This window comes from Triticum aestivum, chromosome 5B, assembly GCF_018294505.1.
Source record: "Triticum aestivum cultivar Chinese Spring chromosome 5B, IWGSC CS RefSeq v2.1, whole genome shotgun sequence".
Classification (NCBI taxonomy): Eukaryota; Viridiplantae; Streptophyta; class Magnoliopsida; order Poales; family Poaceae; genus Triticum; species Triticum aestivum.
Window position 1 is genome coordinate 67,074,148 of NC_057807.1, and position 23,427 is coordinate 67,097,574.

A 23,427-nucleotide genomic window follows, 5' to 3' on the forward strand; every position below is an offset into this window, starting at 1 on the left:
CGGTCACTGGGAACAAGGATAACCCTCGTGGAGCCAGGAGGATTCCTCCACTCGACCATTCCAGCACTCCAGACAAGGTATGCCCACTTTACCTCAAATTGTATTCTTGCCATACTTATTTCCGTTTTCGCCGCAAATTGGTCGAATGATCTTTGTCTCGATGTCTGACAGGCCCTCACCTAACTGTACTCGATGCCCAATGGAGCGCAGACTCCGACTGAGGAGGGAGAAGCGAGTGGGGGCGAAAGCCAGGAGGAGTGGGACTCGGATGCTGCTGAAGATGATGATGATGATGAGGAGGAGGAGGAAGAAGAAGAAGAGGAGGAGGAGGTCGCACCACCGCGCTCGGAAAGGCGGTCGAAGCTTGTCCATGACCCTGCGACTGAACGCGGCAAGGGGGTGGCGACTGTCGTGCAGTTGACCAAGCGTCCTCGGACCACTTCTCCGGTGCCGACTGAAAAGGCTCCGAAGCAATCCAGGGTGGCACCGTCGAAACCGACCAAGGTCCTGCAAAAGATGAAGGTGTCAATCCCCACCATATCAGGGTAAAAATGCTGCTTGAGTCTTCTTGCTTTATATGAGTTTATCTTTGATCGACTCTTGAGTTAACCGACTGACTTTTGGAATTGCAGTGCTGCTACTTCCGATACCTCAGCCAGGGCCGACGATCATGAGATGGAGGATGCTGCAACCTCAAAACCTGGTACCACTCTCTTAATTCCGTTTTTTAGTCGATTGACTCTTGGTCTCTAATTCTGATTCTTTTCTGCAGCTCCATCCAATGTCGTTATCACCCTTCCTGATGACGACGACGACGAGGAACCGCTGAAGCACAGGAGGAGCAGGAAAGCGTCTGCCGGCAGGGTGGCTCAGGATGTGACGGCACCCGAGACTCTAGTCGCGGAGGAGGAGAACACCACTCGGCACACCGTATCTTTCGCGGTGCCGCTGACGAGTGCTCACCCCGCGTCGTCGAGTGCCGCACAGCCTTCCCTCTTCTCGACACACTACGTCCCAGAGGACCAAGCCAGTGCTGCAAAGGAAGCGATACGCCAGGCGGGAGTCATGATGGAGCAGGTGAAGGCCATCCGGGAGGCAAGCCAGGCAGCCTACGATGCCAGTTCTGCTCTTCAAAGCAACGTTCAGGTCAGTCGATCATCGCCTGTTCTGTTAGGATATGCTATCTGAAAATCTTTCTTTCCGGAATCCATAGTAGTCACCCACTGGGTGTGTCGATTGAAACTCTGGTTTAGTGGGGGCACGCTGAGTGCACCCGCTGGGTGTAGTCCCCAAGGCTATGGTCGACTGCTGGCAGTCGACCATAGGCTTTATAAGTTAAGTTCTTCCGTCAGTCGACTAGGTCGAATGGATTTCTCAAACCGGTGGGGGCACGCTGAGTGCACCCACTGGGTGTAGTCCCCGAGACTGTGGTCGACTGCTGGCAGTCGGTTACAGTCTAAAGAATACGTCCTGTTGTTTTTTGTGGTCGACTGGTTGACTCTATCTTAATAGAACTAGTGGGGGCACGCTGAGTGCACCCACTGGGTGTAGTCCCCGAGACTACGGTCGAATGTTTGTATTCGGATGTAGTCTTAGAAACACATGATTTTCTCTTAATCACTCGGAAGTGAATTATCTTTAACATTTTGCCGATTGGTTCTTCGTAGAAATCCTGCGACTTGGCGGCTTGTTATACTGAGCTGGAGAACAAGCATATCCAGCTCGAGCTTGATCTGAAACTGGTCCAGGAGAATCTGACGAAGGCGAAGAAGGAGACCAAAGGTACGTTTGGTGAGGCCTCGACGACTGCTTTTGCACTTCATTTGTTTCAAAATCTGATCTTGCTGTAACTTTGCAGGCAAAGTGAAGGAAGCCCAGAAGAAGAAAGACCTTGAGCTAGCTGAGAAGACCAAGCTTGCTGACGAGAAGTTAGCTTCCGTCACCAAGCTTGAAGAAGAAAACACTAATCTGAAAGCTGCTCTTGCAATTGCCAACAAGGAGGTCAGTCGACTGAAAAACGACAAAGCTGCTCTGAATGACAAGGCCAGTCAATTGGCTGGGAAGAAGAACGATCTGGAGGCCTATCTGAGCGGACTCGCCAAGAAGTTGCATGCTCGAAGGTAATCCTTTGTGCCAAACAATCGTTTTTACGGTGATCTTTCTATTCGACCATTGCCTTGACTCGGCGATTGTACTTGCAGAATTTTGCCAAAACTTTGAAGAGGAAACCAGTCGACTGGAACCAAACCTGGACCCCGTCAACTCTCCGGTGAACGATGAAGTTGCCATGAACGTGTTCCGGCTTGAGTCTTGCGTTGCTGCTGTCGTTGACTATCTTGCAAGGCTGAAGGTCACCACTTCCCGCATTGACACTACGCTCTGGCCCAGGGAGACGCTCCAAAATGACCTCGAGTCTTTGATGACTCGACTAAACACAGTCTCTGGTCGAGTGCAGGAGTGGAAGAAGTCTTCCGCCAGGTGTGGTGCAGATGTCGCTCTGTGTCTGGCCCGAGTTCATTGCAAAGATGCACGAGAAGACAAGCTGGCGGCTCTTCGGGTGGCCAACACCAAGAAACATGACTTCCAGTCTTTCATGGAGACTTTCATCGCTGCTGCTACTCGGATCGCGGACGGAATTGATCTTGATGAGTTTGTTGCGCCTTCCAGCCCTCCACAGGAGGGGTAAAAAACTTCTTGAGCCCGATACTTTAAATTTGCCTCGGTATGCCGAGTGATTTTGTAGCCGATAAACCTTAACAGGCTTAGCGCCTGAGCACTTTCGGTTCCTTTAGGTATCCATCTGAACTTGGATTCGATGTTTGAATATGCTCATTGCATTTGGCTTGAAATGTCTTTTGCAGGTTTAAAGCGAGATGCTCATTGCAGTCGACTTATTCTTCAATTCACTTAGGCAGGCACTGGGCTGCACCTAAGCCTCCGAGTGGGAGGTCTGCTCTCCACTCGGTAGGATTTTTTATAACTTAGGCGAGCACTGGGCTGCAGCTAAGCCCCCGAGTGGGAGGTCTGCTCTCCACTCGGTAGGATTTTTTATAACATAGGCGAGCACTGGGCTGCAGCTAAGCCCCCGAGTGGGAGGTCTGCTCTCCACTCGGTAGGATTTTTTATAACTTAGGCGAGCACTGGGCTACAGCTAAGCCTCCGAGTGGGAGGTCTGCTCTCCACTTGGTAGGATCTTTTATAACTTAGGCGAGCACTGGGCTGCAGCTAAGCCCCCGAGTGGGAGGTCTGCTCTCCACTCGGTAGGATTTTTTATAACTTAGGCGAGCACTGGGCTGTAGCTAAGCCCCCGAGTGAGAGGTCTGCTCTCCACTCGGTAGGATTTTTTATAACTTAGGCGAGCACTGGGCTGCAGCTAAGCCCCGAGTGGGAGGTTTGCTCTCCACTCGGTAGGATTTTCACGTTGTACTTGTGGCGTAGCTTAGAGGAGAGGGTCGCAGTCGTCCTGCACCTCGTCCTCCTTGCGAGTGCACATTGTATTTGTGGCGTAGCTCAGAGGAGATGGTCGCAGTCGACCTGCACCTCGTCCTCCTTGCGATCGCACATTATACTTGTGGCGTAGCTCAGAGGAGAGGGTCGCAGTCGACCTGCACCTCGTCCTCCTCGCGATCGCACATTGTACTTGTGGCGTAGCTCAGAGGAGAGGGTCGCAGTCGACCTGCACCTCATCGTCCTTGCGACCGCACATTGTACTTGTGGAGTAGCTCAGAGAAGAGGGTCGCAGTCGACCTGTACCTCGTCCTCCTTGCGACCGCACACTGTATTTGTGGCGCAACTCAGAGGAGAGGGTCGCAGTCGACCTGCACCTCATCCTCCTTGCGATCGCACCTTGTATTTGTACTTAGGCGAGTGCTTAGACTGCAGCTAAGCCCCCGAGTGAAAGTCTGGCTTTCATCGTATTTCATAACTCGAGGACTGCAGCTAAGCCCCCGATGGGAGTCTGCTGACACTCGTAGGATTTATGAAACTTAGGCGAGTACTTGGACTGCAGCTAAGCCCCCGAGTGAAGTCTGGCTTACCACTCGGTAGGATTTTATTGAAACTTAGGCGAGACTGGACTGCAGCTAAGCCCCGAGTAAAGTCCACTCGAGGATTTTATGGAACTTAGCGAGCTCTAGGCTAAGCCCAGTAAAGTTGCTGTCAGCTCGGTAGGATTTATTGAAACTTAGGCGAGTACTTGGACTGCCAAGCTAAGCCTCCGAGTGAAAGTCTGGCTTATCACTCGGTAGGATTTTATTGAAAACTTAGGCGAAACGGATCCAGCTAAGCCCCCGAGTGGAGAGGCTGGCTCACCACTCTGGTAAGGATTTTCATTACAAACTTAGGCGAAACGGATTCGCGGCTAAGTCACCCACTGAGTGGGAAATTTTTACTGAACAAATAAAAGTGACAAAAATCATTGGGGAAATTATGACACTATTATCTTGTAAAACATGGACTACAGAAGTACTTTTATTACAACTCATCCGAGTGAAAAACTTAAGTGTAAAATGGACGGAGTAGTTCCGCGTTCCAAGCTCGGGGCTCGTCGATATTGTGTTTGACGTTGTAGAGACGGTACGCCCCGTTGTGGAGGACCTTGGTGACGATGAAGGGTCCTTCCCAAGAAGGAGCAAGCTTGTGTTGTTTCTGCTGATCCACTCGGAGAACCAAATCTCCTTCTTGGAAGGCTCGACTCTTCATGTTTCTGGCGTGGAAGCGATGCAAATCTTGTTGGTAGATGGTCGATCGGGTCAGAGCCATCTCCCTTTCTTCCTCTAAAAGCTCGACTGCGTCCTGTCGCGCTTGTTCAGCTTCAGCCTCGTTGTAAAGTTCAACTCGAGGAGCATTGTGGAGAAGATCACTCGGCAAGACTGCTTCAGCTCCATAGACCAAGAAGAATGGAGTTCTCCCGGTCGACCGATTAGGTGTGGTCTGCAGTCCCCAAAGCACTGAGGGAAGTTCGTCGACCCATGCTCCAGCCGCATGCTTGAGATCACGCATCAGTCGGGGTTTCAACCCTTTGAGGATCAGACCATTGGCTCGCTCTGCTTGTCCATTCGACTGCGGATGGGCGACCAAAGCGTAGTCGACTCGTGTGCCTTGAGAGGTGCAGAAATCCCTGAATTCCTCCGAGTCGAAGTTCGACCCATTATCTGTAATGATGCTGTGCGGGACTCCATATCTGAATATCAGTTCCCTGATGAAGCTAATAGCAGTACCGGCGTCAAGGTTCTTGATGGGTTTAGCCTCAATCCACTTGGTGAACTTGTCGACTGCCACCAGTACATGCGTGAAACCGCTTCGACCTGTTCTCAAGGGGCCCACCATATCCAACCCCCATACTGCGAAGGGCCAGACGAGTGGTATGGTCTTCAGAGCTGACGCAGGCTTGTGTGACATATTGGAGTACAACTGACATCCTTCGCACTTGTCCACTATTTCCTTTGCCATCTCATTTGCCTTTGGCCAGTAAAATCTGGCTCGGTATGCTTTGGCCACGATGGTCCGAGAGGACGCATGATGGCCACAGGTCCCCGAGTGGATATCATCAAGGATGATTCGACCTTCTTCTGGCGTTATGCACTTCTGACCAACTCCAGTCGCGCTCTCTCTGTACAACTGTCCTTTGATTACGGTAAAGGCCTTGGATCGACGGACGATCTGTCGAGCCTCTTCCTCGTCCTCCGGGAGCTCTTTTCTCAGGATATACGCGATATATGGAACTGTCCAGTCAGGAGTGACTACTAAGACCTCCATGACCAAGTCGACCACTGCTGGGACTTCTACTTCAGTCGGATCTATGGCACTCTTGGGTTGCGGAGTTTCTTCGGTGAAAGGATCTTCTTTAACTGACGGATATGAATATGCTCCAAGAACACACCACTCGGAATGGCTTCTCTCTTGGAACCTATCTTTGCTAGATCATCAGCTGCTTGATTTTTCAGTCAGGGTATATGATGGAGCTCTAACCCCTCAAACTTCTTTTCCAGCTTGCTCATTGCATTGCAGTATCCAGTCATGGCTGGGCTTCTCACGTCCCACTCCTTCATCACTTGGTTGACCACTAAATCTGAGTCGCCATAGACCATAAGGCGACGGACACCGAGTGAAATGGCCATGCGCAACCCATACAAGAGGGCCTCATACTCTGCCTCATTGTTGGAGGAATCAAAGTGAATCTGGAGCACATATCTGAGCTTATCTCCTCTGGGGGAAACCAGGACAACCCCAGCACCGGAACCATTCAACATCTTAGAACCATCAAAGAACATGGTCCAATGCTCTGAGTGAACTTCAGTCAGCTGCTGCTGTTCAATCCACTCGGCGAGGAAATCTGCTATTGCCTGGGACTTAACGGCTTTCTTTGCCTCAAACTTGATATCAAAGGGAAGAAGTTCAATCGCCCATTTCGCCACTCGACCAGTTGCATCTCTGTTGTGCAAAATCTCTGAAAGTGGAGCGTCGCTGACGACTGTGATGGAATGATCAGAGAAATAATAAGCAACCTTCTTCGTGGTCATGTATATCCCATACACAAGCTTCTGATAATGAGGGTATCTCTGCTTGGATGGAGTCAAAACTTCAGACAGATAATACACTGGGCGCTGAACTTTGAAGGCTTTCCCTTCTTCTTCCCGCTCGACCGTAAGTACTGTACTGACGACTTGTCCTGTGGCTGCGATATAAAGAAACAGAGGCTCTTTGCTGATCGGAGCAGCAAGCACCGGCTGGGTGGAGAGCAGAGCTTTTAGCTCGGCAAACGCTGCATCAGCTTCTGGAGTCCACTCGAACTTGTCTGCCTTCTTCATCAGTTGGTAAAGAGGCAATGCCTTTTCACCGAGTCGTGAGATGAATCGACTTAATGCGGCCAAGCATCCAGTAACCTTCTGGACATCGTGCACTCGCACGGGGCGTTTCATTCGGAGTATAGTGCCGATCTTTTCTGGATTAGCGTCGATCCCTCGTTCGGAAATGAGAAAACCGAGTAACTTGCCACCAGGAACTCCGAATGTGCACTTTGATGGATTGAGCTTGATATCATACCTTCTGAGGTTGGCAAATGTTTTGGCGAGGTCAGTGAGCAGGTCGGAACCTTTTCGCGATTTGACCATGATATCATCCATATACGCTTCCACATTCCGACTGATTTGAGTGAGCAAACACTTCTGAATCATTCGCATAAACGTGGCTCCGGCATTCTTGAGGCCGAATGGCATGGTGATAGAGCAGAAGCACCCGAATGGAGTGATGAAAGCTGTTTTTATCTCATCGGGTCCGTACAGACGGATCTGATGGTACCCAGAATAGGCGTCTAGAAAAGACAATCTCTCGCATACCGCGGTCGAGTCAACAATTTGATCAATGCGAGGGAGAGGAAAATGATCTTTCGGGCAGGCCCGATTGATGTGCTTGAAATCAATGCACATTCGGAGTGAGTTGTCCTTCTTAGGAACCATGACGACATTAGCGAGCCACTCGGAGTGGTATATCTCTCGGATAAATCCTGCCGCCAACAGTCGAGCCACTTCCTCACCAACAGCTTTTCTCTTCTGGACGGCGGACCGCCGAAGATGCTCTTTAACTGGTTTTGCTGCTGAGTCAACTCTAAGACGATGCTCAGCCAGTCCCCTGGGAACACCCGACATGTCAGCTGGCTTCCATGCAAAAATGTCCCAGTTCTCACGGAGGAACTGCATGAGCGCTTCTTCCTATTTCGGGTCGAGTGTTGTGGAGATGTGGGTCGGGGCTGCATTAGGGTCGGTCGGGTGAATGTGGACAGGCTTCGTCTCCCCGGACGACTGGAATACAGACTCTGTGGCAGGCTTCTTGGCTCACAGCAAATCACTCGGATCTGCATTTTGCTTATATTCTTCAAACTCGACCGCTGTCACCTGGGAATCGGCAATCTTTGAGCCTTTCTGGAAACACTCTTCTGCCTTTTTCCGATCACCAGTGACAGTGATCACTCCTTTGGGGCCGGGCATCTTCAGTTTGAGGTAGACGTAACATGGTCGAGCCATGAACCGTGCGTAAGCTGGTCTCCCCAAAATAGCGTGGTACGCGCTCTGAAAATCCATGACCTCAAACGTCAGCTTCTCCTTGCGAAAATGCTTTGAATCACCAAACACCACGTCCAGAGCTATTTGACCGAGTGACTCGGCTTTCTTGCCTGGTATAACTCCATGAAAGCTCATGTTACTAGTGCTCAGTCGGGACATCGGAATGCCCATTCCCTTCAGCGTGTCCGCATACAATAAGTTCAGTCCGCTACCATCGTCCATCAGCACCTTCGTCAGCCGAGTGCCTTCGACAACCGGGTCGACCACCAAAGCTTGCCTCCCAGGGGTGGCAATATGAGTCGGGTGATCAGACTGGTCGAATGTGATGGGCGTTTGGGACCATCTCAGATAACTTGGTTTCGCCGGGGCAACCATGTTCACCTCATGATTAATAACCTTCAGTCGGCTCTTGCTTTCCACATCCGCGAAAATCATCAGAGTGGAGTTGACATGTGGATATCCTCCCTCACTGTCCTCCTTGTCTTCGGCCTTGTCCGACTCCTTTTCCTTGTCCTTGGACTGTTTTCCTTGGAACTGCTGGATCAGGAGTCGACACTGGCGAGTGGTATGCTTTGGGTAGATGATATTACCCTCTTCATCTTTCTTCGTGTGGATGTGACACGGCATATCCATCACGTCATTTCCTTCTTTATCCTTCACCTTCTTGGTGTTCCAGGATCCTTTGGGTTTCCCTTTGAACTTGCCCTGAGTCACGGCCATAGCCTCTCCAGGAGCTGCTGGTTCGGCCTTCCGCTTCTGCTTCCGACTAGTGTTTCCCTTCTCCGACTGACTCGGCTTGTACTTGCCGCTTCGGAGTCGGTCTTCCTCTTCGCCGTTGGCATACTTGGTAGCAATCTCCATCATCCGACTCAGGGTCATGTATCCGGTTCGACCAAACTTCAAACTCAATTCTCTGTTCTTAACACCATCCTTGAAGGCGCAGACTGCCTGATGATCAGACACGTTCTCCACGGTATGATGCAAAGTGATCCATCTCTGAATATACTCTCTGAGAGTCTCATTCGTCTTCTGCACACAGACTTGCAGCTCTGTCAATCCAGCTGGTCGCTTGCAAGTTCCTTCAAATGTTCTAACGAACACTCGGGACAGATCTTCCCAAGTGTAAATGCTGCTAGGAGGTAACTGATTCAACCATGCTCTGGCAGAACCTTCCAACATGAGGGGCAAATGCTTCATGGCCACCTCGTCATTCCCGCCACCAATCTGAACCGCCACTCGGTAGTCCTCAAGCCAGGTTTTAGGCTTAGACTCACCAGTGAACTTGCTTACTCCAGTTGCCAACCTAAAGTTGGGGGGAATCACCGCGGCTCTGATAGCCCTGCTGAAACATTCTGGACCAGAAACATGCACTCGACTGCTGTGGGCGCATCTCTGTTGGGGTCGCCCCGATGGGCTCTATTTCGGTCGACCAAGCCTTGCACGATGATGGATCGCGCGTCGAAGCCTGGTTCCCGGGGGTCGACCGGAGCTCTTCGCCCCACACTGAGTTGACGCCTGTCATCCTGCTGCCGAGGAGCGTAAGACCCACCCCTCGGGGGGGGGGGGAGTGGGCACTCGACGCCTATCATCACGATCATGTCGGTCACCGTACTGGTCTCGCCGATTCTCGCGTCCTTCACGCCGTGGAGGCGATCTGGGACTGTGAGCCGACTGAACCGTATTCGCAGCGACGGATCGACTGTGAATTCTGTTGTGTGACTGCGACACGGCTGAATTCTGATCTCCTGCTGCCCGGAGTAAATTTCTGATCTGCATCAAGCCTCTGCCAGCTTCCGACTGAGAGGGTTGGATGGACTCTGCTATACGGGTTGCAACTGCTAAATTCTGAATCGGGGTTCGATATACCTGAGTCGGCGGGAAGAGTTGACGTTGATTGGCGTCGGGAACTCGTTGCCACGCGCGCTCATCGAGTGCTCGCTGAAGGTTCTCCAGACGAGCGCGTTCAGCCAAATTGGCCAAACGTGCCTCCTCCAAGGCGTGAGCCTTGGGGGTTTCTCCTACGATGGGAGTATGCAGGGCATCCATGTTCCTGCGGCAAAGTTCTTCCCTTTGCAGGGAATCAAGTGGCTCGGGCCGGTACTCTTCATGAACTTGAGCGGGGTCGCCTCCACCGTCTACCCCGTCCTCACGAGGGAAAACGGGAGGGCTGCGAGGCCCATTGACCATCAAGACCTCCGCCGCTGGATCACTGCTATCACACTCAGATGCAGTCTCTACGGAGCCAGTCGACAGATCGAACAAGCTGTAGAGAGATTCGTCGGGCTCGATTGCCGCAGCTTGGGTGGTGGCCGTCTGGCGTGCCACCGCGTGCCTCACCCACCGCTGGAGTCTCGACCGACCAGAGTGTTGGGGAACGTTGCAGAAAACAAAAATTTTCCTACTCGTTTCACCAAGATCATCTAGGAGTTCATCTAGCAACGAGTGATTAGATGCATCTACATACCTTTGTAGATCGCGCACGGAAGCGTTCAAAAGAACGGTGATGATGTAGTCGTACTCAACGTGATCCAAATCACCTATGACCAGCGCCGAACGGACGGCACCTCCGCGTTCAACACACGTACGGGACGGGAGACGTCTCCTCCTTCTTGATCCAGCAAGGGGGGAGGAGAGGTTGATGAAGATCCAGCAGCACGACGGCGTGGTGGTGGATGCAGGGCGTCACAGCAGCAGGGCTTCGCCGAGACTACGAGGGAGAGACGTAACGGGGGAAGATGGAGGCGCCAGGGGCTGGTGTATGAAGTCCCTCCTCTCCCCCACTATATATAGGGGTGCCAGGGGGGGCGCCGGCCCTAGTAGATGAGATCTACTAGGGGGGCGGCGGCCAAGGGGAGGTTTCCCTCCCCCCCAAGGCACCTAGGGGTGCCTTCCACCACATGGACTCTTCCATGGTGGAAACCCTAGGCGCATGGGCCTATAGGGGCTGGTGCCCTTGGCCCATCTAGGCCAAGGCGCACCCCCTACAGCCCATGTGGCCCCCCGGGACAGGTGGCCCCACCCGGTGGACCCCCGGGACCCTTCCGGTGGTCCCGGTACAATACCGATAACCCCGAAACTTGTCCCGATGCCCGAAATAGCACTTCCTATATATAATTCTTTACCTCCGGACCATTCCGGAACTCCTCGTGACGTCCGGGATCTCATCCGGGACTCCGAACAACATTCGGGTTTCTGCATATACATATCTTCATAACCCTAGCGTCACCGAACCTTAAGTGTGTAGACCCTACGGGTTCGGGAGACAAGCAGACATGACCGAGACGACTCTCCGGTCAATAACCAACAGCGGGATCTGGATACCCATGTTGGCTCCCACATGCTCCACGATGATCTCATCGGATGAACCACGATGTCGAGGATTTAATCAATCCCGTACGCTATTCCCTTTGTCTATCGATATGTTACTTGCCCGAGATTCGATCGTCGGTATCCCAATACCTCGTTCAATCTCGTTACCGGCAAGTCACTTTACTCGTACCGTAATGCATGATCCCGTGACCAGACACTTGGTCACTCTGAGCTCATTATGATGATGCATTACCGAGTGGGCCCAGTGATACCTCTCCGTCATACGGAGTGACAAATCCCAGTCTTGATCCATGTCACCCAACAGACACTTTCGGAGATACCCGTAGTCTACCTTTATAGTCACCCAGTTACGTTGTGACGTTTGGCATACCCAAAGCACTCCTACGGTATCCGGGAGTTACACGATCTCATGGTCTAAGGAAAAGATACTTTGACATTGGAAAACTCTAGCAAACGAACTATACGATCTTGTGCTATGTTTAGGATTGGGTCTTGTCCATCACATCATTCTCCCAATGATGTGATCTCGTTATCAATGACATCCAGTGTCCATAGTCAGGAAACCATGACTATCTGTTGATCAACGAGCTAGTCAACTAGAGGCTCACTAGGGACATGTTGGTGTCTGTTATTCACACATGTATTACGATTTCCGGATAACACAATTATAGCATGAATAAAGACAATTATCATGAACAAGGAAATATAATAATAATGCTTTTATTATTGCCTCTAGGGCATATTTCCAACAGTCTCCCACTTGCACTAGAGTCAATAATCTAGTTACATTGTGATGAATCGAACACCCATGGAATTCTGGTGTTGATCATGTTTTGCTCTAGGGAGAGGTTTAGTCAACGGATCTGCTATATTCAGGTCCGTATGTACTTTACAAATCTCTATGTCTCCATCTTGAACATTTTCACGAATGGAGTTGAAGCGACGCTTGATGTGCCTTGTCTTCTTGTGAAACCTGGGCTCCTTGGCAAGTGCAATAGCTCCAGTGTTGTCACAGAAGAGCTTGATCGGCCCCGACGCATTGGGTATGACTCCTAGGTCGGTGATGAACTCCTTCACCCATATTGCTTCATGTGCTGCCTCCGAGGCTGCCATGTACTCCGCTTCACATGTAGATCCCGCCACGACGCTTTGCTTGCAACTGCACCAGCTTACTGCCCCACCATTCAAAATATACACGTATCCGGTTTGTGACTTAGAGTCATCCAGATCTGTGTCGAAGCTAGCGTCGACGTAACCCTTTACGACGAGCTCTTCGTCACCTCCATAAACGAGAAACATTTCCTTAGTCCTTTTCAGGTACTTCAGGATATTCTTGACCGCTGTCCAGTGTTCCTTGCCGGGATTACTTTGGTACCTTCCTACCAAACTGACGGCAAGGTTAACATCAGGTCTGGTACACAGCATGGCATACATAATAGAACCTATGGCTGAGGCATAGGGGATGACGCTCATCTCTTCTATATCTTCTGCCGTGGTCGGACATTGAGCTGAGCTCAATTTCATACCTTGTAACACAGGCAAGAACCCCTTCTTGGATTGATCCATATTGAACTTCTTCAATATCTTATCAAGGTATGTGCTTTGTGAAAGACCTATGAGGCGTCTCGATCTATCTCTATAGATTTTGATGCCTAATATATAAGCAGCTTCTCCAAGGTCCTTCATTGAAAAACTTTTATTCAAGTAGGCCTTGATGCTGTCCAAGAGTTCTATATCATTTCCCATCAAAAGTATGTCATCTACATATAATATGAGAAATGCTACAGAGCTCCCACTCACTTTCTTGTAAACGCAGGCTTCTCCATAAGTCTGTGTAAACCCAAACGCTTTGATCATCTCATCAAAGCGAATGTTCCAACTCCGAGATGCTTGCACCAGCCCATAAATCGAGCGTTGGAGCTTGCACACTTTGTCAGCATTCTTAGGATCGACAAAACCTTCCGGCTGCATCATATACAATTCTTCCTTAAGGAAACCATTAAGGAATGCCGTTTTGACGTCCATTTGCCATATTTCGTAATCATAGAATGCGGCAATTGCTAACATGATTCGGACGGACTTCAGCTTCGCTACCGGTGAGAAAGTCTCATCGTAGTCAACCCCTTGAACTTGTCGATAACCCTTAGCGACAAGCCGAGCTTTATAGATGGTCACATTACCATCCGCGTCTGTCTTCCTCTTAAAGATCCATTTATTTTCTATGGCTCGCCGCTCAACGGGCAAGTCAGTCAAAGTCCATACTTTGTTTTCATACATGGATCCTATCTCGGATTTCATGGCTTCTAGCCATTTGTCGGAATCCGGGCCCGCCATCGCTTCTTCATAGTTCGAAGGTTCACCGTTGTCTAACAGCATGATTTCCAAGACAGGGTTGCCGTACCACTCTGGTGCGGAACGTGTCCTTGTGGACCTTCGAATTTCAGTAGGGGCTTGATCAGAAGTATCTTGATCATTGTCATTAACTTCCTCTCTAGTCGGTGCAGGCACCTCAGGAACATTTTCTTGAGTTGCGCCATTTTCCGGTTCAAGAGGTAATACTTCATCAAGCTCTACTTTCCTCCCACTTACTTCTTTCGAGAGAAACTCTTTCTCCAGAAAGGACCCATTCTTGGCAACAAAGATCTTGCCTTCGGATCTGAGGTAGAAGGTGTACCCAATAGTTTCTTTTGGGTATCCTATGAAGACGCATTTTTCCGACTTGGGTTCGAGCTTTTCAGGTTGAAGTTTCTTGACATAAGCATCGCATCCCCAAACTTTTAGAAACGACAGCTTAGGTTTCTTCCCAAACCATAATTCATACGGTGTCGTCTCAACGGATTTCGACGGAGCCCTATTTAAAGTGAATGCGGCAGTCTCTAAAGCATAGCCCCAAAAAGAAAGCGGTAAATCGGTAAGAGACATCATAGATCGCACCATATCTAACAGAGTGCGATTACGACGTTCGGACACACCATTACGCTGAGGTGTTCCAGGCGGCGTGAGTTGTGAAACTATTCCACATTTTCTTAAGTGTGTCCCAAACTCGTGACTCAAGTATTCTCCTCCACGATCTGATCGTAGAAACTTGATTTTCCTGTCACGTTGATTTTCAACCTCACTCTGAAATTCCTTGAACTTTTCAAAGGTTTCAGACTTGTGTTTCATTAAGTAGATATACCCATACCTACTGAAATCATCAGTGAGGGTGAGAACATAACGATAGCCACCGCGAGCCTCAACACTCATTGGACCGCACACATCAGTATGTATGATTTCCAATAAGTCGGTTGCTCGCTCCATTGTTCCTGAGAACGGAGTCTTGGTCATTTTACCCATAAGGCATGGTTCGCACGTGTCAAATGATTCATAATCAAGAGACTCTAAAAGTCCATCAGCATGGAGCTTCTTCATGCGTTTGACACCTATGTGACCAAGGCGGCAGTGCCACAGGTATGTGGGACTATCATTATCAACCTTACTTCTTTTGGTACTCACATTATGAACATGTGTAGCATCACGTTCGAGATTCATAAAGAATAAACCATTCACCATAGGAGCATGACCATAAAACATATCTCTCATAAAAATGGAACAACCATTATTCTCAGATTTAAAAGAGTAGCCATCTCGAATTAAACGAGATCCCGATACAATGTTCATGCTCAAAGCTGGCACTAAATAACAATTATTAAGGTTTAAAACTAATCCCGAAGGGAGATGCAGAGGTAGCGTGCCGACGGCGATCACATTGACCTTGGAACCATTCCCGACGCGCATCGTCACCTCGTCCTTTGCCAGTTTCCGCTTATTCCGCAGCCCCTGCTTTGAGTTACAAATGTGAGCAACTGCACCGGTATCAAATACCCAGGAGCTACTACGGGCACTAGTAAGGTACACATCAATTACATGTATATCACATATACCTTTTGTTTTGCCGGCCTTCTTATCCGCTAAGTACTTAGGGCAGTTCCGCTTCCAGTGACCGCTTCCCTTGCAATAAAAGCACTCAGTCTCGGGCTTGGGTCCATTCTTTGGCTTCTTCCCGGCAGCTTGCTTGCCGGGCGCGGCAACCTCCTTGCCGTCCTTCTTGAAGTTCTTTTTACCCTTGCCTTTCTTGAACTTAGTGGTTTTATTGACCATCAACACTTGATGTTCCTTCCTGACTTCTACCTCTGCTGATTTCAGCATAGCAAATACTTCAGGAATGGTCTTTTCCATCCCCTGCATATTGAAGTTCATCACAAAGCTCTTGTAGCTTGGTGGAAGCGACTGGAGGATTCTGTCAATGACCGCATCATCCGGGAGATTAACTCCCAGCTGAGTCAAGCGGTTATGCAACCCAGACATAGTGAGTATGTGCTCACTGACAGAACTGTTTTCCTCCATCTTACAGCTGAAGAATTTGTCGGAGACTTCATATCTCTCGACCCGGGCATGAGCTTGGAAAACCATTTTCAGCTCTTCGAACATCTCATATGCTCCATGTCTCTCAAAACGCTTTTGGAGCCCCGGCTCTAGGCTGTAAAGCATGCCGCACTGAACGAGGGAGTAGTCATCGGAACGTGCCTGCCAAGCGTTCATAACATCTTGTTCTGCAGGGAGAACGGGTGCGTCACCAAGCGGTGCTTGTAGGACATAATCTTTCTTGGCAGCTATGAGGATGATCCTCAGGTTCCGGACCCAGTCCGTATAGTTGCTGCCATCGTCTTTCAGCTTAGTTTTCTCTAGGAACGCGTTGAAGTTGAGGACTACGTTGGCCATTTGATCTACAAGACATATTGTAAAATATTTAGACTAAGTTCATGATAATTAAGTTCAACTAATCAAATTATTAGTGAACTCCCACTTAGATTAGACATCCCTCCAGTCATCTAAGTATTACATGATCCGAGTTAAACTAGACCGTGTCCGATCATCACGTGAGACGGACTAGTCAACATCGGTGAACATCTTCATGTTGATCGTATCTTCTATACGACTCATGCTCGACCTTTCGGTCTTCTGTGTTCCGAGGCCATGTCTGTACATGCTAGGCTCGTCAAGTCAACCTAAGTGTTTGCATGTGTAAATCTGTCTTACACCCGTTGTATGTGAACGTCTGAATAAAACACCCGATCATCACGTGGTGTTTTGAAACAGCGAACTGTCGCAACGGTGCACAGTTAGGGGGAACACTTCTTGAAATTATTGTGAGGGATCATCTTATTTACTACCGTCGTTCTAAGTAAACAAGATGCAAAACATGATAAACATCACATGCAATCAAATAATAAACGTGACATGATATGGCCAATATCACATAGCTCCTTTGATCTCCATCTTGGGGCTCCATGATCATCTTGTCACCGGCTTGACACCATGATCTCCATCATCATGATCTCCATCATCGTGTCTCCATGAAGTTGCTCGCCAACTATTACTTCTACTACTATGGCTAACGCGTTTAGCAATAAAGTAAAGTAATTTACATGGCGTTTCTTGATGACACGCAGGTCATATAAAAGAATAAAGACAACTCCTATGGCTCCTGCCGGTTGTCATACTCATCGACATGCAAGTCGTGAATCCTATTACAATAGCATGAACATCTCATACATCACATATAGATCATTCATCATTCATCACAACTTTGGCCATATCATATCACAAACCACTTGCTGCAAAAACAAGTTAGACGTCCTCTAATTGTTGTTGCAAGTTTTACGTGGCTGAATTAGGGTTCTAGCAAGAACGTTTTCTTACCTACGTTAAAGCCACAACGTGATTTGTCAACTTCTATTTACCCTTCATAAGGACCCTGTTCATCGATTCCGCTCCAACTAAAGTAGGAGAGACAGACACCCGCCAGCCACCTTATGCAACTAGTGCATGTTAGTCGGTGGAACCGGTCTCACGTAAGCGTACGTGTAAGGTTGGTCCGGGCCGCTTCATCCCACAATACCGCTGAAGCAAGAAAGGACTAGTAACGGCAAGAAAGTTGACAAATCTACGCCCACAACAAATTGTGTTCTACTCGCGCAAGAAGAACTACGCATAGACCTAGCTCATGATGCCACTGTTGGGGAACGTTGCAGAAAACAAAAATTTCCTACTCGTTTCACCAAGATCATCTAGGAGTTCATCTAGCAACGAGTGATTAGATGCATCTACATACCTTTGTAGATCGCGCACGGAAGCGTTCAAAAGAACGGTGATGATGTAGTCGTACTCGACGTGATCCAAATCACCGATGACCAGCGCCGAACGGACGGCACCTCCGCGTTCAACACACGTACGGGACGGGAGACGTCTCCTCCTTCTTGATCCAGCAAGGGGGAGGAGAGGTTGATGAAGATCCAGCAGCACGACGGCGTGGTGGTGGATGCAGGGCGTCACAGCAGCAGGGCTTCGCCGAGACTACGAGGGAGAGACGTAACGGGGGGAGATGGAGGCGCCAGGGGCTGGTGTTGAAATCCCTCCTCTCCCCCCACTATATATAGGGGTGCCAGGGGGGGCGCCGGCCCTAGTAGATGAGATCTACTAGGGGGGCGGCGGCCAAGGGGAGGTTTCCCTCCCCCCCAAGGCACCTAGGGGTGCCTTCCACCACATGGACTCTTCCATGGTGGAAACCCTAGGCGCATGGGCCTATAGGGGCTGGTGCCCTTGGCCCATCTAGGCCAAGGCGCACCCCCTACAGCCCATGTGGCCCCCCGGGACAGGTGGCCCCACCCGGTGGACCCCCGGGACCCTTCCGGTGGTCCCGGTACAATACCGATAACCCCGAAACTTGTCCCGATGCCCGAAATAGCACTTCCTATATATAATTCTTTACCTCCGGACCATTCCGGAACTCCTCGTGACGTCCGGGATCTCATCCGGGACTCCGAACAACATTCGGGTTTCTGCATATACATATCTTCATAACCCTAGCGTCACCGAACCTTAAGTGTGTAGACCCTACGGGTTCGGGAGACAAGCAGACATGACCGAGACGACTCTCCGGTCAATAACCAACAGCGGGATCTGGATACCCATGTTGGCTCCCACATGCTCCACGATGATCTCATCGGATGAACCACGATGTCGAGGATTTAATCAATCCCGTACGCTATTCCCTTTGTCTATCGATATGTTACTTGCCCGAGATTCGATCGTCGGTATCCCAATACCTCGTTCAATCTCGTTACCGGCAAGTCACTTTACTCGTACCGTAATGCATGATCCCGTGACCAGACACTTGGTCACTCTGAGCTCATTATGATGATGCATTACCGAGTGGGCCCAGTGATACCTCTCCGTCATACGGAGTGACAAATCCCAGTCTTGATCCATGTCACCCAACAGACACTTTCGGAGATACCCGTAGTCTACCTTTATAGTCACCCAGTTACGTTGTGACGTTTGGCATACCCAAAGCACTCCTACGGTATCCGGGAGTTACACGATCTCATGGTCTAAGGAAAAGATACTTTGACATTGGAAAACTCTAGCAAACGAACTATACGATCTTGTGCTATGTTTAGGATTGGGTCTTGTCCATCAGATCATTCTCCCAATGATGTGATCTCGTTATCAATGACATCCAGTGTCCATAGTCAGGAAACCATGACTATCTGTTGATCAACGAGCTAGTCAACTAGAGGCTCACTAGGGACATGTTGGTGTCTGTTATTCACACATGTATTACGATTTCCGGATAACACAATTATAGCATGAATAAAGACAATTATCATGAACAAGGAAATATAATAATAATGCTTTTATTATTGCCTCTAGGGCATATTTCCAACACAGAGCGCTTGCGCTGGCGGGAGACCGGGAGGGTGATCGATAGGGGAGTCGACCGATATGGAGTCGACGGTTGCCGCAGCAGAACGCTGCGGACACATGCGCGAAAATGCGTCGCACCGCGGACGGGGAGCGCATCAACGTCGAGTGGAGCCTCCTGGAGCCAAGCGGAGTCGTCGGCGACGAAGGTGAGAGCGCCGAGACGGATCTCACGACCCTCGACCAAAACTCCGCCAACAACCATGATGAAAGTAGTCGGAAGAATCGCAACTTCTCCAAAAAACGCTAAGACACCTACCCCACGGTGGGCGCCAACTGTCGTGGTTCTAAGTCTGACAGTAGAGTGGGGGGTAGGTATGGAGAGGCAAGGTCCTAGCTATGGGGCAGTTGTATGCACAAGAGATGTACGAGTTCAAGCCCTTCTCGGAGGAAGTAATAGCCCTACGTCTCGGAGCCCGGAGGCGGTCGAGTGGATTATGTGTGTATGGATTACAGGGGTGCGAACCCTTTACACTGAGGAGGGGGGTGGCTTATATAGTGCCTGCCAGACCCCTCCGGCCCTCAGTAATGCGGGGTTTAAAGTACATTAAGTCTAGGCGTTACGGGTAATGCCTCACATAAAGTGTCCTAAATACCATAAAGTCTACTTAATTACAGACCATTACGGTACAGAGTGCTTCTTGACCTCCTGGTGGTCGAGTGAGTCTTCATGGTCGAGTCCTTCAAGTCTGTCGAGTGAAGTCCTCCTTGGTCGACTGGAAGGTAGTCTCTTCTAAGGGTGTCCTTGGGTAGGGTACTTAGATCAGGTCTATGACCCTAACCTAGGTACATGACTCCATCACTCTCGACGAGCGGGCTCGGGAGCGGGTCCCTGAGTCGAGTCAATGGCAGCTTTTCCCGCCTCCGCCTAAGGTATACCGTACTCCGATTCAGAACCTCACAGTTGCGGCCCGAAAAGCAGAGTCGATCCATCCTTCCCAGTCGGAGGCTGGCAGAGGGTTGATGCAGATCCGAGCCTTGCTCCGGGCAGCAAGAGAGCAGAACACAACAGTGTCTCAGTCGCGGAATAGGATTCACAGCAGATCCGTAGTACTGGATACAGTTCAGTCGGCCCACAACCCAAGATCGCCCCTGCGGCGTGAAGGCCGTGGACAGTATGATCGTCAGCTCGACCGCGACAATCGTCGTCGAGTGCCCACGCCTCCTCTGAGGAGTGCGTCATATGTGCCTCGGCAGAACGATGATAGACGCCGCCACAGTGGTGAGCGCAGAGCACCAGTCGACCCAAGAGAGCCAGGCTTCGATGCGAGATCCATTCTCGTTCAAGGCCTAGTCGACCGGAACATAGTGCATAGAGAAGACCGGAACATCGTCCAAGTGGCAGTAGAGTGCATGTTTCATGTCCAGAGTATTTCAGTAGAGCCATCAGGGCGGCAGTGATTCCTCCCAACTTCAGGTTGGCAACCGGAGTCAGTAAGTTCACTGGAGAATCCAAGCCTGAAAACTTGGCTTGAGGATTTCCGAGTGGCTGTGCAGATTGGGGGCGGAAACGATGAAGTAGCGATGAAACATCTTCCTTTGATGTTGGAAGGGTCGGCCCGAGCGTGGTTGACTCAGTTGGCTCCAGGCAGTATATATAGTTGGGAAGAGCTGGCTCGAGTGTTCGTCAGAACTTTTGAGGGCACTTGCAAGCGACCAGCAGGATTGACCGAGTTGCAACATTGTGTGCAGAAGCCGAGTGAGACTTTGAGAGACTTCAGTCAGAGGTGGACCACTTTGCATCACACCGTTGAAATTGTATCAGAGCATCAAGCATTGTGCGCCTTCAAGGAAGGCGTCAAATACCAAGAGTTGGTCCTGAAATTTGGTCGGACTGGAGATATGACTCTGACTCGGATGACGGAGATAGCCACCCGGTACGCTAACGGAGAAGAAGAGGATCGACACCGTAGCGGGAAGAGTAAGCCAGTCGGCCAAGAGGCCGGTGGAGGTAATTCCAATCGGAAACCGAAGCGTAAGGCTGAGCCGGCAGCACCCGATGAGATTGCAGCAGTGGCTCAAAGAAAGTTTAAGGGAAAACCTAAAGGGCTCTGGCCCCTAAGAAGATAAAGGATCAAGCAGGGAATGATGTGTTGGATTTGCCATGTCACATCCACACGAAGAAGGATGAAGAAGGTAATCTGATCTACCCTAAGCATACCACTCGACAATGTCAACTCCTGGTCCAGCAGTTCCGAGAAAAACAGCCAAGTGAGAAGGAGAAAGAGTCGGACAAAGATGAGGATGGAGAGGAAGACGACGGTGATCCCAAAGTCAATTCCACCCTCATGATTTTTGCTGATGTTGAGAGCAAGAGTCGGTTGAAAGTTATCAACAGAGAAGTGAATATGGTCGCTCCGGCGACGACGACCACATACCTGAAATGGTCTCAGACAACCATCACATTCGACCAGTCTGACCATCCTACTTGTGTAGCCACCCCCCGGAGGCAAGCACTGGTGGTCGACCCCGTGGTCGGAGGCACTCGACTAACTAAAGTGCTGATGGACGGTGGTAGCGGTCTGAATATCCTTTATGCTGAAACCTTGAAGGGGATGGGCATTCTGATGTCCAAACTTAGCGAGAGAAATATGAGTTTCCGTGGTGTTATCCCCGGAAAGAAAGCCGAATCACTTGGCCAGATCGCTCTTGACGTTGTTTTCGGTGATTCCAAGCATTACCGTAAGGAAAAGTTGACATTTGAAGTCGTAGATTTCCAGAGTGCTTATCATGCCATTCTGGGTAGGCCTGCCTACTCACGTTTTATGGCTCGACCTTGTTACGTGTACCTCAAGTTGAAGATGCCTGGCCCCAAAGGTGTGATCACAGTTATTGGCAATCAGCAGAAAGCAGAGGAATGCTTCCAGAAAGGTTCCAAAATTGCCGATGCACAGATGGCAGCAGTTGAACTTCAAGAGTATCAGAAGAATGCAGATCTGAGTGATTTGCTCCGAGCCAAGAAGCCTGCCACGGATTCTGCATTTCAGTCATCTGGTGAAACAAAGCCGATTCATATTCACCCGACCGATCCCAATGCCGCGCCGACTCATATATCAACGACACTCGACAGCAAATAGAAAGAAGTGCTCATCTAGTTCCTCCGTGAGAACTGGGACATCTTTGCATGGAAACCCTCTGACATGCCGAGTGTACCCAAAGGACTGGCTGAGCACCGTTTGCGTGTCGACCCCAAGCAAAACCCGTCAAAGAGCACCTTCGGCGGTCTGCCGTGCAGAAGAGGAAATCGATTAGCGAAGAAGTGGCTCGGCTGCTAGCAGCAGAGTTCATCCGAGAGATCTACCACTCTGAGTGGCTTGCCAATGTAGTCATGGTCCCTAAGAAGGACGATTCACTTCGTATGTGCATTGATTTCAAGCATATCAATCGGGCCTGCCCGAAAGATCACTTCCCTCTCCCCCGCATCGATCAGATTGTTGACTCGACTGCAGGGTGTGAGCGCTTGTATTTTTTAGATGCATATTCCAATATCATCAGATCCGACTATATGGTCCCGATGAAATAAAAACAACCTTCATCACCCCATTCGGTTGCTTTTGCTATGTCACCATGCCATTTGGTCTTAAAAATGCCGGGGCCACATTCCTGAGAATGATTCAGAAGTGCCTGCTCACTCAAATCAGTCGTAATGTGGAAGCATACATGGATGACATTGTGGTCAAGTCTCGCAAAGGTTCTAACCTATTGACTGACCTCGCAGAAACCTTTGCCAACCTAAGAAGGTACGATATCAAGCTTAACCCGTCAAAGTGCATGTTCGGAGTTCCAGGAGGAAAGTTACTCGGTTTTCTCGTTTCCGAACGAGGGATCGACGCCAATCTAGAAAAAGTTGATACCATCATCCGAATGAAACGCCCTGTGCAAGTGCATGACATTCAGAAGTTGACTGGTTGTTTGGCCACCTTGAGGTGATTCATTTCTCATCTCGGTGAAAAGGCCTTGCCTCTTTACCGACTGATGAAGAAATCTGATAAGTTCGAGTGGACTGAGGAAGCTGATGCAGCGTTGGCAGAACTCAAAACCCTGCTTTCCACCCAGCCGGTGCTCGCTGCGCCAATCAGCAAAGAGCCTTTACTGCTTTATATTGCAGCCACTGGACAAGTTGTCAGTACAGTACTCACAGTTGAGCGAGTAGAGGAAGGAAAAGCTTACAAGGTTCAGCACCCAGTTTATTATCTCTCTAAAGTTTTGACTCCATCCAAGCAACGATATC